Source organism: Equus quagga, chromosome 8 (assembly GCF_021613505.1).
Source record: "Equus quagga isolate Etosha38 chromosome 8, UCLA_HA_Equagga_1.0, whole genome shotgun sequence".
NCBI lineage: Eukaryota > Metazoa > Chordata > Mammalia > Perissodactyla > Equidae > Equus > Equus quagga.
In genome coordinates, this window is record NC_060274.1 from 1,441,776 (window position 1) to 1,458,388 (window position 16,613).

Below are 16,613 nucleotides of genomic sequence, written 5' to 3' on the forward strand. Positions count from 1 at the left end.
AATTTAGAAACACATTTACAAGTGCACTTTTCAAAAGAATCTTGACTTGGGGATCAGGAGCGCACTGTCAACCAACCTAAGCATTTGGCTGGATCAAATGACGTGTATTATCATTGTCACCCCCAAAGAAGGTAGCATGCAAGCTGACCCCCTACTGCCACACCACGGGCTCTGGTTTCTGCAATGACATGCTTGTTCTTGGCTCTCAAGAAAGATCGTTACCTCATAATCTACGTTCACTTGAAATTATCCACTCAAATATACTCTAAAACTACCAAGTCATCCAGCTCTTTTTAAAAACCCTTCAGCATTGAGCTGACTATTTGAAAATATGCTTTATTTGTGTCACAATCATGTTTATTATGCATTTTCCTGTGTCTCTGTAAAGGTACCACCAACAGAACTTAAGAGAACATTCCACAGTGAGGGCAAAGCCTGTTGAGAGCTAGATTCTGCTGGAAGATAGGCAGTGATGTTCCATTCTCCAGAGCCAATTTTTGTCCAGATGGCAATTTTTCCTCAATGTGATCCAAAATGACACATCCAATTCTCTTTCTCAACTCTCGAGTTTTTCCAGGGAAAGAATGTGGTTTTGCTCTACTTTTAGCAAATGAATGTTTCTGTGCTTTTACTTTGCTAATGCATCTGAAAACATATGGACGCTTTTGGCAAAAAGAAGAAAAAAGCCATTTCTGAGTCATTTGGCTAAAGCATGAATTTTTCCAAACACAATAAAGACTGCTTTATGAAATACTTTCTTCTACCACAGATTCATTAGACTATGGAGCAGCCTTCTCTCTGGATGCACAGTAATGCACAAGGTTTTCTCCTCACCCCTGTCTTCTGATATGTTCATTTGAGAGGAGATCTCCACCTGCCCCACTACCTGGATGGAATCCTGGACCTTTCCCAAGAGGAGGCTTGCTCCCCTCATGGTGGGAGCATGGTGAGGAGCTCCACAAAAAAAAGCATATGTGAGAGAGTGGTCAGGAGCTGGACCAAGAAGGGGTCTGGTGCCATAAGGGCTAATGAAGAAGGTTGAGGGATGGTGGGAATAAGTAGGAGGAAGAGCTGAGATCAGATTCCAACCAAAACAGAGTTGTGTCAGACTGGATGTCTAAGGATAAGCATATCTAGGGGGTTACTGAGGGACAAGTAATGGGGATTGAATGACCATAGGTGCACGGTGACTGAAACAGGACCTTCATGTTCTACGTCTGCAGAGGCCAGGCAGGCCCTGGAATCGAAGGGGAAGAAGTGATGATTTGAGTGGAATTCCTAAGGCATATCAGAAGTGAAGCAAGGCGGGTCAATCCTAAAAGGAACTTACAGAGAGCAGATCCATAATACAGTTCAGACGTAGGTTGTAGAGTCAGGACCCTCCACTGTGCAGATCCTTGAAGTCTCCAGCCATAATGTGTCCTGTGTTTGGGTAATTTTAATCCACTTCCTCAATCTCTGTCAGCCCTGATTCTTTAGACAGTGACTCTATGTTCTTATGGATGCAATTCGGAGAAATAAAGAGCAGCAGACAAACCAAACTGGTGTGGAAATGCAGACAGAGCTCAACTCCCTTTGGCTTAAAACAGATGGAGAAAGACCTTCAGTAGGCTCCCTAAAATCGGACATCAGCTGTAAACTGCTTAGGAATTTTGTAGGGATTTCTTTTGCAATCAGAAGTAGAATGCTAGAATCAGGGTTTGTGGCTCCAGGCCAAGCTCACTGTAGCCCGTTTCCCACAGTGCAACAAGCTCGTCTAGATAACTGAGCTATGTCAGAGTAACTTGATGCACAGGCGTGGTGCTGTGTGCTTTACACTACACGTGTGACCATTCAGTCATGCCGTGCACATCCTTGTGGGTGGGAATGTTAATTTTCAGAAAGCAGGCCTCATTCTGGTTAATCACCAACACACATGGAGTCAGAAAATGGCACCCAGCTTGTTTCTGCACTTTCCATTTAGTCAGATGGTGTCCAGATCCTCTCTTCTCCTCCACACAACCACCCAGGTTGTCCCGGCTCCCTTTCTCCTCCCAGCCCCAGGACCTGTTATCAAAGTCTGACACACAGCAAGGAAACACAGACCAGGTGAATTTCTCCAGAGAGCACCCCTCTAACGAGCGCTCACCTGTGCTTCTGGCTCCAGAAAGGACCTTCTCTTGGGGAAGAACTCAGAGGACACTGGTTGGACCCCTCTCCAAAGCAGAGTGCTTCTCAACCTTAATTCTATCAGCTGATAAAAAGTCTAACAACTCAACTACAAAATGAAGATAGCCCTTAGTACCAAAGCTTGAGGCTACCCAGGATGTCTCAAAATTCATGACAAAGCCGTCCTCTAGGCTGTAGAGGTGATTACCTCCCAGGCAATTCGGGGCCTTATGTTTTAAGCTGATTCTGTCACCATGGTTGCTGGCCACTCAGTAGTAGAGGTTGTCCACACTGCAGCTGCTAGGGGTAACGTACACCGTCTGCTTCTTGGTGGAAGAGACCAGCAGGCAGCAGGGCTCTCTCAATCACATCCAGACGGGCAGTAGACCTGGGAGCATCTAGGACCTGGGCCACTGGTGGCCCTGCCTCTTCTGCTATGAGCAGGGAGCTGTGGAGCCTGGAGAGGAGTGTAAGCCTAAAGGGCGAAGAAAGAAAGGGCACCCCACATGGGATGCTAGGGCCCAGGCTGGTGAGGGAGTATTTATAGGGAGGGGGCAGCACAGCTCACAGAGCGAACGTCCAGGTGGAGTGAGCAGGTCATCCTCTGGAGGAGTCTTGACTTTGATGGTTGGAACTCCAGCAGGGTGAGGAGGGCATCCATGTGTCCATGTGTGGAGATGGCTCAATGTTGTGTCAGAACCACAGTGGGGTGAGGACAGTGGTCCCAGGAGGGACCAGACAGTTTGGGGTGAAAGAGGTCAAGTGTGTGAGTAGGGCACCCAGGACAGCTAGGGGCGGGCTGGCACAGAGCGCTGGGGAACAGGCAGGCTGAGGAGGGTGAGGAGATGGGCTCATGCAGGGCTGTGGAGACCACCACCTGACTCTCCCCAAGGAAAGACTCGCTGCCCAGCTGCAGGGAGGGAGGTGAGGCAAAGCCTTCAGTTGCAGCTCCCTCAGCCTCTTTGACTCCAGAGCCAGCATGATGTGAGGGAACACTCTTCCTGAGGTGGCTGCAGCCAGTGACTTGGCCATCCCAGCGCATAGAGACCAGGCACTGTGGTTCACCCAAGATGAGGCTGTTGGGTAAATATTCACTCCAGAGCTCTCTGTCTGTGCACTGAGATTCTATCAGGCTTGCATGGCAACTTCTCTCAATACACAATCCCACTTCTTCCTCTTTCTCTCACAGAGATGGATTTCCAATAAACATATGGACTCTAAGGTCCCAGCCACAGCCTTGCCCATGGGGGTGGTCCGTGGGAGAATCTGACCTGAGGTGGGTGAGGACATCCAAGAAACCGGGTGCCTGGTGTGGGTGTCAACACACAGTAGGGGATGGGACTCCACACCGTGCTGCTGGCTGGGCCCGTGTGACAGAGGGGGAGTAGGACAGTGGTCCCTCTGGGTATGTGGGACTTGGGGGGCGGTGAAGAGGGTGTCCTTGTGGGGGTCAGGGTTAAGTGACAATGGGACTGAACACATCACCGAGTGCACACATGGGAGAAAATAGTTACACATAGGGAAACTTGGAAAGGGAGGAAGCAAGAATGAACCCCGGGTGCTGGATTACAATGATAAGTATCCATGTGAGCTCAGAGATCTTAATGTGTGATGAAGTACACAGAAATATGTATGTACCTGTGTGTGTATATAGCTGTGTATGTAGACCCACAACTATAGCTGAACACTTCAATACCTATCTCTAATTCATAGAACAATAGACAGAAAATCAACAATGACAGAGAAGACCCGCTCAGCATTATCAACTCACTCAACCTAATAAAACACTCCGTCCAGTAACAGCACAATGCAGCATCTTTCCACTTGCACAGGGAACATTTACCAAGATAGACCATATTCTGGGAAAAAGATAAGTTTTGATAAATTTGAAAAGATTCAAATCATACAAGTTTGTTCTCTGAAGGAAAAGAAAATATATTAACTGAGTTGTTAATAGCCGAAACTTCACAGCAGAAAATCCCCAAATATTTGAAAGGAAGTTAATATATTTCTAAGTAACCCATGTGTCAAAGAATGAATCGAGCAGGAAATAGGGGATGTTTTTAATGGCATGACAGCAGGACATGTCCAAACTGGACGGATGCAGTGATGGACAGGTGGGGCAGTCACAGCAATAAGTACCCACATTAGAATAAAAGAAAGGTGTCCATTAACGATCTCAGCTTCCAGGTTAGGAATCTAGAAACCGAAGAGCAAATGAAATGGAAGTAAGTCGAAGAAGGCAAATTCCATTGATTGGAGTGGAACTCAGTGAAACAGAAAACAGAAAAGTGAGAGAAAGATGAGTGAAACAAAAAGCTGGTTCATTGAGAAGTTCAATAAAACTAATAAACCTCTCCCTAGGCTGATCACGGGGAAAAGAGAGAGAGAAGACACAACTCATCAGTATTGGGAATGACAGAGGAGAAAGCACTACAGACCCCAAAGACATTAAACATATTACAAGACTATTATAACCAACTTTATGCCAACACATTCAACAATTCAATGAATTAAAAAATAAACCCCTGCAAGAGCCCTACTACCAAAGCTCACGCAGGAAGAAACAGACAACCTGTTCAAGAAATTAAATTTGTGCTAAAAATCTTCTGACAAAGAAAATTTCAGGCCCAGATGGCTTCTCTGGTGAATTCTACCAAACGTTTAGGGAACAATACCAACATTACACAAATTCTTCCAGAAACTTAGGAGGAAGTAATACTCCCCATTTCACTCTACGAGGCCAGCATTGCTCTGATACCAAAACCAGTACAAGAAAAGAACTTGCAGACCAACACTCTTCATCTAAATAGTGCAAAAGACCTGAATACAATATTAACAATATATAAAAAGAAATAATATGATTATGATAAAGTGAGGTTTAACCCACAAGTACAAGGTTATTTTAACATCAATCAATGCAATTCACCTTAGTAATAAAGAAAATCAAATAAAGCATATATGATGATCTCATAGATGCAGAGAAAGCACCTGAAAATATCTAACATCCATCCTAATAAACACTTTCAACAAACTAGGAATAGAACTTTCTCAACTTGATAAAGAATATCTACATAAAACCTACAGTTGACATAATTAACGACAAAAGACTGAACACTTTCCCTAGGTGCAGAAAAATTCAAGGACCACCCCTCTCATCACTTTTACTCAACATTGCCCTGAAAGTTCCAGACAGTGCATTAAGGTAAGAAAAGAAATGCATGGCATCCAGACTGGAAAGAAACAAGTAAAATTGTCTTTATTTGTAACGAAGATGATTATCTATGCAGAAAATCCTATGAAACTGAAAGAAATGTTATAATAAATGAGCATAAAAAGGTTGAAGGATGCAAGACAAACATAAAAAAATCAGTTATAACCCATGGGATAATTATGGACAATCAGAAATTGAAATTGAACATACGGTGTAATTTATAATAGCATCATCAATGTAAAATTCTTAGGGATAAATCTGTGAACAGATGTGCCAGACATGTACACTAAAAGTTACGAAACATTGCTGAGAGAAATTAAAGAGGAACTAATAACTGGAAAGTCATACCACGGCCATGGTGCCGAAGAATCGATGTTTTTCAATTCTTCCCAAACTAATCTACAGAATCAATGCAATTTCAATCAAAATCCCAGGAGACTTTTTTTGAGTAAAAATTGAAATTATTTTTAAACTTTATTTAGAAACACAAAGTATATAAATTAGCCAGACAACTTTAAAGAAGAACAACACAATTGGAAAATTCACATTACTTAATTTCAAAGCTTACTATAAAGACTCAGTAAATAAAACAGGATCATGTTGACACAGGGTTATACAAAGAGAATATGCAGTCCAGAAATCGACCCACATACCTATGGTCTATTGATTTTCAAGAAAAATGCAAAGATAATTCAGTGGAGAAAAACAGTCTTTCAACAAATGGTGCTGAAACAATTGGAAATCTTACATGGAAATTAATTTTCATCCTTATCTCATTCTGTGTTAAAAAATATAGTTCATAGACTTAATGTGAAATATAAAGCTACAGAAATTCTAGTAAAAATCATTGGAGAAAATCTTTGTGGTTTTGAGTTAGGCAAAGATAGTTAAAATTTGATAGCAAAAGCATGATCCATAAAAGAAAAGAAATTGCTAAGTTGGACATAATCAACAAGCAGAAAATACTCTTGTTAAAATAGACTACTCTTGAGACGTTGAAAATATAAGCCACAGACTGGGAGAAAACATTTGCAAGTCACATAACTGAGAAAAAGCTTATGCTTTAAATACGTAAGGATACCCAAAACTCAATAATAAGGAAACAAACAACCAATTAAAAGATAGGCAAAGGATTTGAACAGACATGTCACCAAAGAAGATATAGAGATGGAAAATAAACTTATGAAAGAGGCTTGATGTCATTAGCCATTAAGGAAATGTAAATTACAACAACAGTGAGGCACTGATATACATCTATCAGACAGCTCACATTAAAAAGACTGATCATCCTGGGGCCTGCCCCATGGCCGAGCGGTTAAGTTTGCATGCTCCGCTTCAGCGGACCAAGGTTTCGCTGGTTTGCATTCTGGGCACGGACATGGCACTGCTCATCAGGCCATGTTGAGGTGGCATCCGACATACCACATCTAGAAGGACCCACAACTAAAAAAATATACAGCTATGTACTGGGGGGATTTGGGGAGAAAAAGCAGGAAAAAAAAAGATTGGCAAGAGTTGTTAGCTCAGGTGGCAATCTTTAAAAGAAAAAAACACTGATCATGCTAAGTGTTGGTGAGGACATGCAGGAAGGACATCTGTGTGTGGATATTGAATTCAAATCCACCTGTAGCCAGGACTGTGGGCTTGAGCATGATGAGCAGGGTCCCATCTACAGACTGAGAATGGGACATTTCCTGTCCCATTCAACAAACCCAAGAGCCTGAGCCTCTCCGTAAAGCCACAAGGATGTAAAGAGAGAGGCCTCTGCCCTGCTTTGTCTGCTGTGCTCCAGGGGAGGCCCCCTCCTTTGAGGAGTAGCACTGCTTTTATTAAGAAAGAAAAGTGTCCATTCTTCATTTTCAAAATGACTTCTCAGCTACATGCCTAAAAGCGTCGCATTGCAACAACAGAGAGTGAGTGAACTGCCTAAATTGTGAGATTTTAAAAGCCTTGAAATAGTTGGTTTCAGGGAGGTAAAGAGGGAAAGGAGAGTCGTCCATTAAAAACTACAGGAGAGGGCTGGAGTCTGCATCAGCAGCTTCGCCCGGCCAATCACAGAGACTTAATTACGATTTATGGTTCATCTGAATGAGATGGAAACCATATGTGCTTACAATTTCTTGCAGAAGTTGCAGGTAAGTTATTTAAAAATCTCCTTTTCTTGAACTGTCCTTCTCTCAAAGAGAAGAGCCCCCGGGATCTGCTTCACGTGGCACATATAAAGGATCTACAGTGAGCTGGGTCCTAGGCTAGAAATTTACCATATTAATTCACCATTATCACAAGCCGAGAAGTTCTAAATTTTTGCCTGCATTTCATAAATGAGGAATCTGAGAGTCAGAGAATTAAAGCGACTTTTCCCAGATTCAAGAGTGAATCTGAAGATTAAACCAATACTTTGCAATGTGCGTCAGAACTTTCTCCACTTTCCTTTGTTTCTATATTTAGGCGGAGTGAAAGAGATCTGGAAAATGCATTAACCCATTTGGAGGTGAATTTGATACATTCTCATTTGTTTAGAGGGTAAGGAAAAGACTGAAATGAGAAATGGAATTGCAGGGTCGGGAGGAAGAACCAGAAAACCCACAGCCTCAACTTAATTCCTTCCTCCTGACTTTCTCTGCTTTTTCTCTCAGTCCCTTTTTGGAAAGTTTGCTTCCTCCCCATAAAATTCTCATTCTCATGCTGTGCATGGATTTGAATATTTTAATGTGTCTCCTAAAATAAAATTTGGTTCCCATGCAATTCCCATGTATGTAATTGATGAATATTATTGAGTATCCTCTTCAAAATGCTCTGTGGCCAGAGTTTACGCCCCATTAAGCACGATCAGAAATTGATTTTTCTAATGAACGTCTTCTATTTTTCTCATCATGAAATGTAGTATTAATTAGCGCCTCTTCATCCTAACTTCATTTCTTCTTTTAAAGCAAGGCATTTTCACTTCCAACAGTTGAGTTTTTCAAAGTACTTGTTTATGAGCAGATTCTTTTCAAATCTTGTGTGTTATTCTTTCCGATAATAGTAACTCAAAATTTTTCTTATACAGTGTTTCAGAGGATTAATGATTTCAGTTAGAGACATGCTTAGGGAAAATGAAAAGTCTTGAAAGATTTTTTAAAAAGTCTGTCCAATCAAGAGAAATGAGTACTGATACACATTATGACAAGGGTGAACCTTGAGAACATTTCGGTAAGAGAATCCAGATACAAAATAAATAACTAAATAATTAAAAATAACTAAATTACTAATACTACTATTAGTTACAACTAAATAAATTAGTTGTAACTAAATAAAAGAATAACTCAAAAACTTTGACTTGTATGGTCTATGCATTATATCTCAATAATGCTATTAAAACATGCATTTATAAAAAAAAGAGATTAGCCCTTATAATTTCAGTATTTTTGCATTTACTGGGATTTCTTGAATGAAATCTAGTAATCAAAGTCTATTTAATATTTAATGAAATCTAATAACCAAAGTCTATGGAGATTTGAGTTTTATATGAGTTTGAGTTAATTTTTCGAAGTTTTTTCCATTTTTATCAAATCTTCTAAAGCTGTGACTTTTGGTTCTTAAACTCGTGTGAGCTTGAGCCAGTTATATAACCTTTCAAAGCCTTGCATGCTTCACTTGCAAAAGAAAGATAATATGACAATCACTCCCCCATCACACACATATGCCAATGCACATGCTCACACTACCAAATATTTCTACCTGGGAAGACTTTTCAGAAAGAAAAAGAAAAATACTGCTTTTGCATACAACACACAATGAATGTGTGAGACATGTACACATATATATGCTATGAGAACTAATCAATAAAAGAAAACAACGAAAACTGTATGTTGTAGCTCCTAAGACTCTTCAGGCCTTAAAGTCTCTCCAGGGATGGAGAGAGAATCCAGAACTTCACTCGCTCACCCTCTACAGAGGTGGGATCTTGGCAGAGCCAAGATAATAAGAAAAAAGAGAAATATAGGGAGACGCAATCCGTGCCATGAAAATCACCTAAATTAATGTTTTAGTGAGGATTAAGCGTTTAGCAACAAACCACGAGGTTTTTGATCAAGCAAAGTTTATTAGATTTATTGCCAAAAAAAAAATAGCATCACTTGGTAGAGTCCTACTTGATTGTATCAGAAGAGGAAAGAAAGTGCAGGTTTAATCGGCTCTTTCAAGGCCAACATTGATTGAGATTAGGAAGCTGATCACGGCACAATGGAGCAAGAGTTTTGGGTGGGTCTTCATATGAACACTGCTGTTTGACAAATTGACTTTTTGCCTAGATTGGGAATATATTGTCCTGATGGAGAGAATTTTGCTCAGACAACCAAATTGTTTCTCTTGATCAATTGGTTTACAGGAATTTCTTGAAGCGATCATTAACATTGCATCTAAAGCATCACTTGAGTGAGCACAATTACCAGTAGTGCTCAGTTATCAGTGGGAAAACTAACGGATGTGTTACAAGACAGTGGTACCAAGAGAGTCTGGGTGGCACCCAGAGGAAGTGAGAAAAAACCTCAGAGTTGTTTTGATTGTGTGAATCAGCTAAATTATGAGAATATTAAAACCAGAATTTAGATTCATAACAAGAAAGACTAGGGATGAAAAGGCATGTCACAGACAGGAACATGGAAGTCATTGTACCTGAGGGGGAACAAGTGTCTGTTAACATACAGAAACTTACACAAGCAAAAATGTAGTGAAAATTTCCAGGAAAATACAGAATAAAAGCATGCAGATCCAGCCACCTGGAAAATAGTCAATGAATCTTCATTGGAAACTATCTACTTCTTACAACTTTATTCTTCATCTGAAGTTCTTGGGATAAGTTGCCTTCTCATGAAAATCATCTGTTCTAGTACATCCCTGACAACATTTGCTGTAACAAAAAGTAGTCCACGTGATTCAGGATAAGACCTTGTAACTTTTCCCCTGGGAAGACATAACTCCAGGGGTCTACTCTCTGGAGTTTAATTGCTCTGCTAGTGGTCATAAATATCCGAAAGGATCCCTTCCAACATGGTCCCAAGGCCTGTTCTTTTGTTTTCATTCCTTCAAAAAGACAAAATGTCCAGGTTCTAGGTCTAGTATAAGCTTCTTTGCAGCATCCGGAGAAAAGGCAGCTTGTACCCATTGGCTATGAGACTGAGGATAACGCACCAACGTTTTGAAGTAATTTACTTTGACTGCCTGAAGTGAGGTAAAGTTGAAAACTGGGGGGATAAACCTTATGTAGTAGTGAAAGCTTTGACAATTTCCTCTGGTGAGGGTTTATGATGCCAGAGGGTGTGGACTCATGGTCATGAGTGTGGACGGTTTTCATCGAGGAAAATTAAGCGTTCAAGATATTTTGGGTGGTCTGAACTCTACAGCACCACTGGATACCTCTCTCCAAGGAGGGTGATGTGGTGTCTCAGTAAGTGACAGGTTTTATGCAGAGCTCTTTAATGACAATGCTGGCAACAACGGGGAGGTTGATTGGTTCTCTAAGGTAGGGACCCACATAATGATATTTATTTATCTATTTTATTCTCCTACTGTCCAAGCCGTAGATCTCTGACAAATAAGAGTTCCAATCACTTCTTAGAAAAATCAAACGATGACTAAGACATAGTCAAAACTCATTATACAGCATAATTGTATGAAACCCAGGAAGACACCCAAAGCCTCAGGCTCTTTCTCAGTTTCTCACTCTCTCCCCACTTTCTTAGTCACATTATTAACATCTTATTGACCAGCAGACATGCTCCAGCATTGCGTTCTGCAATTTTAGTGAAGTTTCCTCAGCCACATTGATAAGTAAAGTAGCCAATCTATCTTTGCTGTAATAGGTAATTTCATGTAAAAAGCTTTTCAAGGTTTTATGTGAGATCCTCTGGCACCACCAAGTGGCTGACCTAACCACCCCTCAAGGTGTCCTTCCTGTAATTTGCCACCAGATTTTTCCAATTCTGGAGTCAAATTTTTGAGTTGTGTTATCATTTGTGATACAGTTTGGTTCATTTGTCACAATCTGCGTTTCTTCTTGGGATCACCTCAAATCCTGGTTGATTTTTTAAAAATTTGTATACAATACATTTTACTCCGGCTTTTCTATGGCTTTTGGAATTTCTATAGCATTTGACAAACATGTAGAGTCATAGATCCTCCATCCAGTACCATACAGAACAATTCCATCCCCGTAAGCATCTCCTTGTGTGGCCTGTTTGTAATAAAGCCTTCCCAAATCCTGGGAGAACAATGATCTCCCTCCTGTACCTATATTTTTTGCCTTTTCCAGGATGTCATATAAACGGAAAAATACAATGTGCAGCCTTTGAGGGGTCTGGCTTCTTTCACTTACCAAAATGGAACTAAATTCATCAATGTTCCTTGTGAGTCAATTGTTCACTCCTTTTTACTGTGAGTCATGTTCCACTGTGTGAAAAGAACACAGTTTGTTTATCCATTCTCTCTATTGAAGGACAACTTGACTGTTTCCAATTTGAGGTGCTATAAATAAAGTTGATAGAAACGTTTACAAACAGCTTTTTTGTGGGAACATAAGTTTTCCATTCATTTAGGTAAAAATCTAGGAGATAGATTTCTGGGCATATAGTAAGCGTATGTTTATCGTTATAAGAAACAGCCCAACTATCATCCAAGGTGGCTTTATATTCTTGCATTCCCTCCAGCAAAGAATGAGAGTTATTGTGGCTCCACATTGATACTAGCATTTGGTATATTTATTATTAAAAGAAAATTTAACTTTAGCAATATATATTGTTGAGTGTGGGTGTGTGTGTGTGTTGGATACAAGTCCTTTATTAAATATGTAACTTGCAAATAGCTTCTCCAAGTCTGTTGTTTGTCTTTTCATTTTGTTTACATTGTCTTTTGCAAAGTAAAAGATTCCTTCTTTTAATTTTAATGATGTCAAATTTAGCAAATTTTTATTTTGTGGGTCATACTTTTGGTATTGTATCTACAAACCCATCCTCAAAAGTAAGGTCACGCAGATTTTCTTTGATGTTTTCTACAAGTTTTATGGTTTTGGATTTTACACTTCTGTCTGTAATTCATTACGAATTAATGTTTGTACTTGATAGAAGGTATGGATCAATGTTCTTTTTACTTTTTCCTGGGAATATCCAAGGGTTCCAACACCATTAATTGAAAAGACTGTCTTATTCAACTGAAGTGCCTGTGCACCTTTGCCAACAGTCACTTTCAGTATATGCATGAGTCTATTTCTGGAGTCTCTCTTGTTCCATAGACTTATCTGTCCATCACAGTGCCAAAACGGCACTCTACTCATTACTGTAGCTACATGGTAAGACTTGAAATTGAGTCAATGGAGTTCTTCAACTTTATTCCTTTGCTTGTCTTCCAGAATTATTGTGGTTATTATCATTTCTCTATCTTTCCATGTAAATTTTAGATTCAATTGGTTATCTAAAGAACAGACAATGGAATTTGACTGAGATTACACTGATCAAATTGGGGGGATTGGGATGATAAACATCGTTAAAGTACTGAATCTTCTAATCCATGACATAGCATTTTTCTCCATTTATTTAGGTTCTTTTTCTTTCTTTCATCAATGTTTTGTAGTTTTCAGCATACAGATGCTTCACTCATTTTGTTATATTTATGTCTAAGTATTTCATTTGTTTTGGTGACATTGTAAATGATACTTTTTTTTGGTGAGAAAGATTGTCCTTGAGCTAACATTCATGCCAATCTTCCCCCATTTTGTATGTGGGATGCCGCCACAGCATGGCTTGATGAGCAGTGTGTAGGTCCATGCCTGGGATCCAAACCCATGAACCTGGGGCCACCGAAGCAGAGTGCACAAACCCAACCACTACACCACCTCGTCAGCCCTGCAAATGATACTTTTAAAATTCAAATTCTAAATATTCATCATTGTACATAGAAATATGTTTAAATCTCTTGTAAGGTGTTTTATTTATGGGCACAGAGATGTTTATGGTATTACTGATTTTAGATGTTTCTATTTCTTAACACAAGCATTTAATACTCTGAATTTCCCTCTAAGCTTTGCTTTAGCTACATTCTGCAAATTTTCATATGTGGTACCTTCCTTTAGCCTAAATTATTTTTAACTTTGTGGGAGACTTCTTTATTGACTCATGAGTTATTTAGAATCGTGTTGTTTAATTTCCATATATTCAGGGATTTTCCAAATAGGCTTTTGTTTTTGATTTCCAGTTAATTTTGTCATGCTCTGAGAATACATTTTGTCTGTTTTCTATTATTTTACCATTTTTAGGGTTAGCTTTATGACCCAGGATATCATCTATCCTGGTGAATATTTCAAGTTGAGAAAAATGTATTTTGTTGCTGTTAGGTGGGGTCATCTATCAATATCGATAATGTCAACTTGGTTAATAGTATTGATAGAAAAACCGTAGGAGAAAAGATTAATGAGCTTCTGTTTGGCAAAGTTTTCCCAAAGCAGACATAAACAAACATAAATATAGATGAAACAATAAAAATTATGGACTTTTACCCTTCAGCAGACATCATTCAAAATTATATCACAGATTAAGAGAAAATATTTGTAAAACAAATATCTGACAAAAGGCTTTTGTTCTGAATATATAAGTAACTTAGAATGCAATGGTAGCAAGACAAGTAATGCAGTACAAACATGAGCAAAGATTTTAAGAGACATTTCGGTAATAACAAAAAGATGCAGAACCAGCAGGTGAGCAAGTGAAAAGACCCTCAGCAGCATTCATTATTAGAAAAAAGCAGATTAAGACCACAAAGAGACACCACTACTCTTCTGTTTGAATATCTAATATTTAAATGTCTGACCACATTAAGTGTTGCAAGGATGGACAGCAACTTGAACTCATACACTCCTCGTGGGAACGTAAAACCATTTTGGAAAGCAGTCTGGCAAATTCATAAAAAGATTAAACATATACTTGCCAAATAACCCAGTCATTCTACTCCTAGAATTGATATGTTTGAAACACAGATTTTTGGATACAAACGCTGGAATCACCTTTCATTTGTAATAGCCAAACTTTGGAAATTATCTAAATGCCCATTGACAGGTGCTGGGTAAACAAACTGGGCTGTGCTCATGAAAAGGAATCCTGCTCAGCCGTGAAAAGAGACCAGCTACTGATAGATGCAATGGAGGGATGAATCCGAAGTTGTTATGTGGAGTAAAGGAAGCCAAAGTAGGAAAGGGTGTACCCTGTAGGACTCCACGTACACGAAATTCTAGAAAGTGCAAACTATTTTACAGGAGCAGAAATCTGATCAATGGTTGTGTACAACAGGGATGCTGGAGGAATGCACTGCAGGAGCAGAAGGAACCCGTCGAGTGATGGCAGCTACAGCATCTTGATTCGGGCGATGTCATCATGGGTGTGTAACTGTGTCAAATCTTACCCAAATAGCACTTTAAATATGTGCAATTCACTGTACAAAATTATACCTTCTTAAAGCTATATGGACATAAGATGAAATAAACATGTTATGAATCAAACAAAAGCTGATAAATATCCTGCCATTGAACCACTTTAGAAAGAAATCATAAGGGAAGTTCTTCAAGTTGAAAGAAACCGAAATGATGCTAGAGTTAAGCACAGATATTCAGGAAGGACTAAAGAATGCCAGAAAGTGTAAATGAAAAAGAATATAAGCTGTCTAAACCACTAACTATAGTAATGTGGTATATAGAAGTAAAATCTTACATCATAATGTTAGTGTAGTGAACAGAGTTCATTGCTGGAAACTTCTTGTATTTCCAGGGAAATATTAAAAGTACTAATTTAAACATTCATTACTCAAGGATGCCTCTTGTAATTTCTAGGGTAACTGCTCAAATAATAATAAAAAAAATTAACTAAAAATAATAAAAGAGAAAAATTAATTGATGAAGATAATTGATTTATCTGATAGAAAACAAGAAAGATGGAACAAAGAAACAAAAACAGATGAGAAAGAATGAAATAGTAATATGGGAGACTTAAACACATTTATATCAGTGACAATGGTAAACAGGAAAAACTGAATAAGCCAATTAAAAAATAAAGATTGTCCATATCAAAAAGGAAAAGAAGGACCCAACAATATGGATATAAAAAAGGAGCCATGAAAACATTCCCCAAGAGGAAGGTGGGGCAGCCGCATCACATGAGTGAGTTGACTTACGAAAGGCAAAAACTATTTCTCCATGTTATTAATGATAAAGAAGACATTTCAGAAAGAAAACAGGAAGATGCAAAACTCATCGTCTTATGTGCACCAAATAATATCATTAAATACATATAAGAAAAAAAATGACAGCACTAAAGGGAGAAACGGAAGCATCCACGGCATAGTTGAAGATTTTAACACATCTCTCTCAGAAGCTGATAGAATAAATAGATTAAAAAAAAATGTGAAAATCGATCTGAAGGACACAATTAAATTTTCCTAATTGACATATATAGAACCGTATGCCCAGAACTGCAGTATAAACTCTTTTTACAGATGATCAGGGAACATTTATTAAAATTGACCAGGCTGTAGAGCATATTTCAACTGGTTAAAAACAAATAAATAGTATGTAAAATCACAGAAAGTATGTTTTCTTGCAGAGTGCAACTTCACTCCAACACAACAGAGGGATAACTAAAATGATTGCTCAACACACATGTATAGTGTTTTGTTTTTTGTTTTAATTGCAGTAACATTGGATTATAACATTATATAGCTTTTGGATGTACATTGTAATATATTTTGAATTCTGTGTAGATTACATCATGTTCACCATCCAAAAACTAATTATAGTCCATCCCCTCACGTCAACACACATCTATATTATTTATGAGAAAAAAATAAGAAAGTAGCTTGAACTGAAAGGTAATGAAAATATGGGGTATCAAAACTTGTGGGATGTAGGTAAAGCAGTGCTTAGAGAAAATTTTATAGCTTTAAGTGTATATATTTAATAAGAAAAGTTTATACAAAAGATCTAAGTTTCCACCCCTAGAAGCTGGAAAAAAGAGCAGCAAATTAAACCCAAAGTAAGAGGAAGGAAATTATAAACTAGGATGAGAAATTAAGAATTTTCTGTATGAGTAGATACGAGTTTGATTTTCTAATGTCAAAATTTTTCCACCCAGGATAGAAAATGTACAAATTATTGTGGTCATCTTAAAGATGAAGAAACACAGATTCAGACAGGTGAGAAGGACCACAGGTGTCTCGGCTATCATATAGCAGTCAG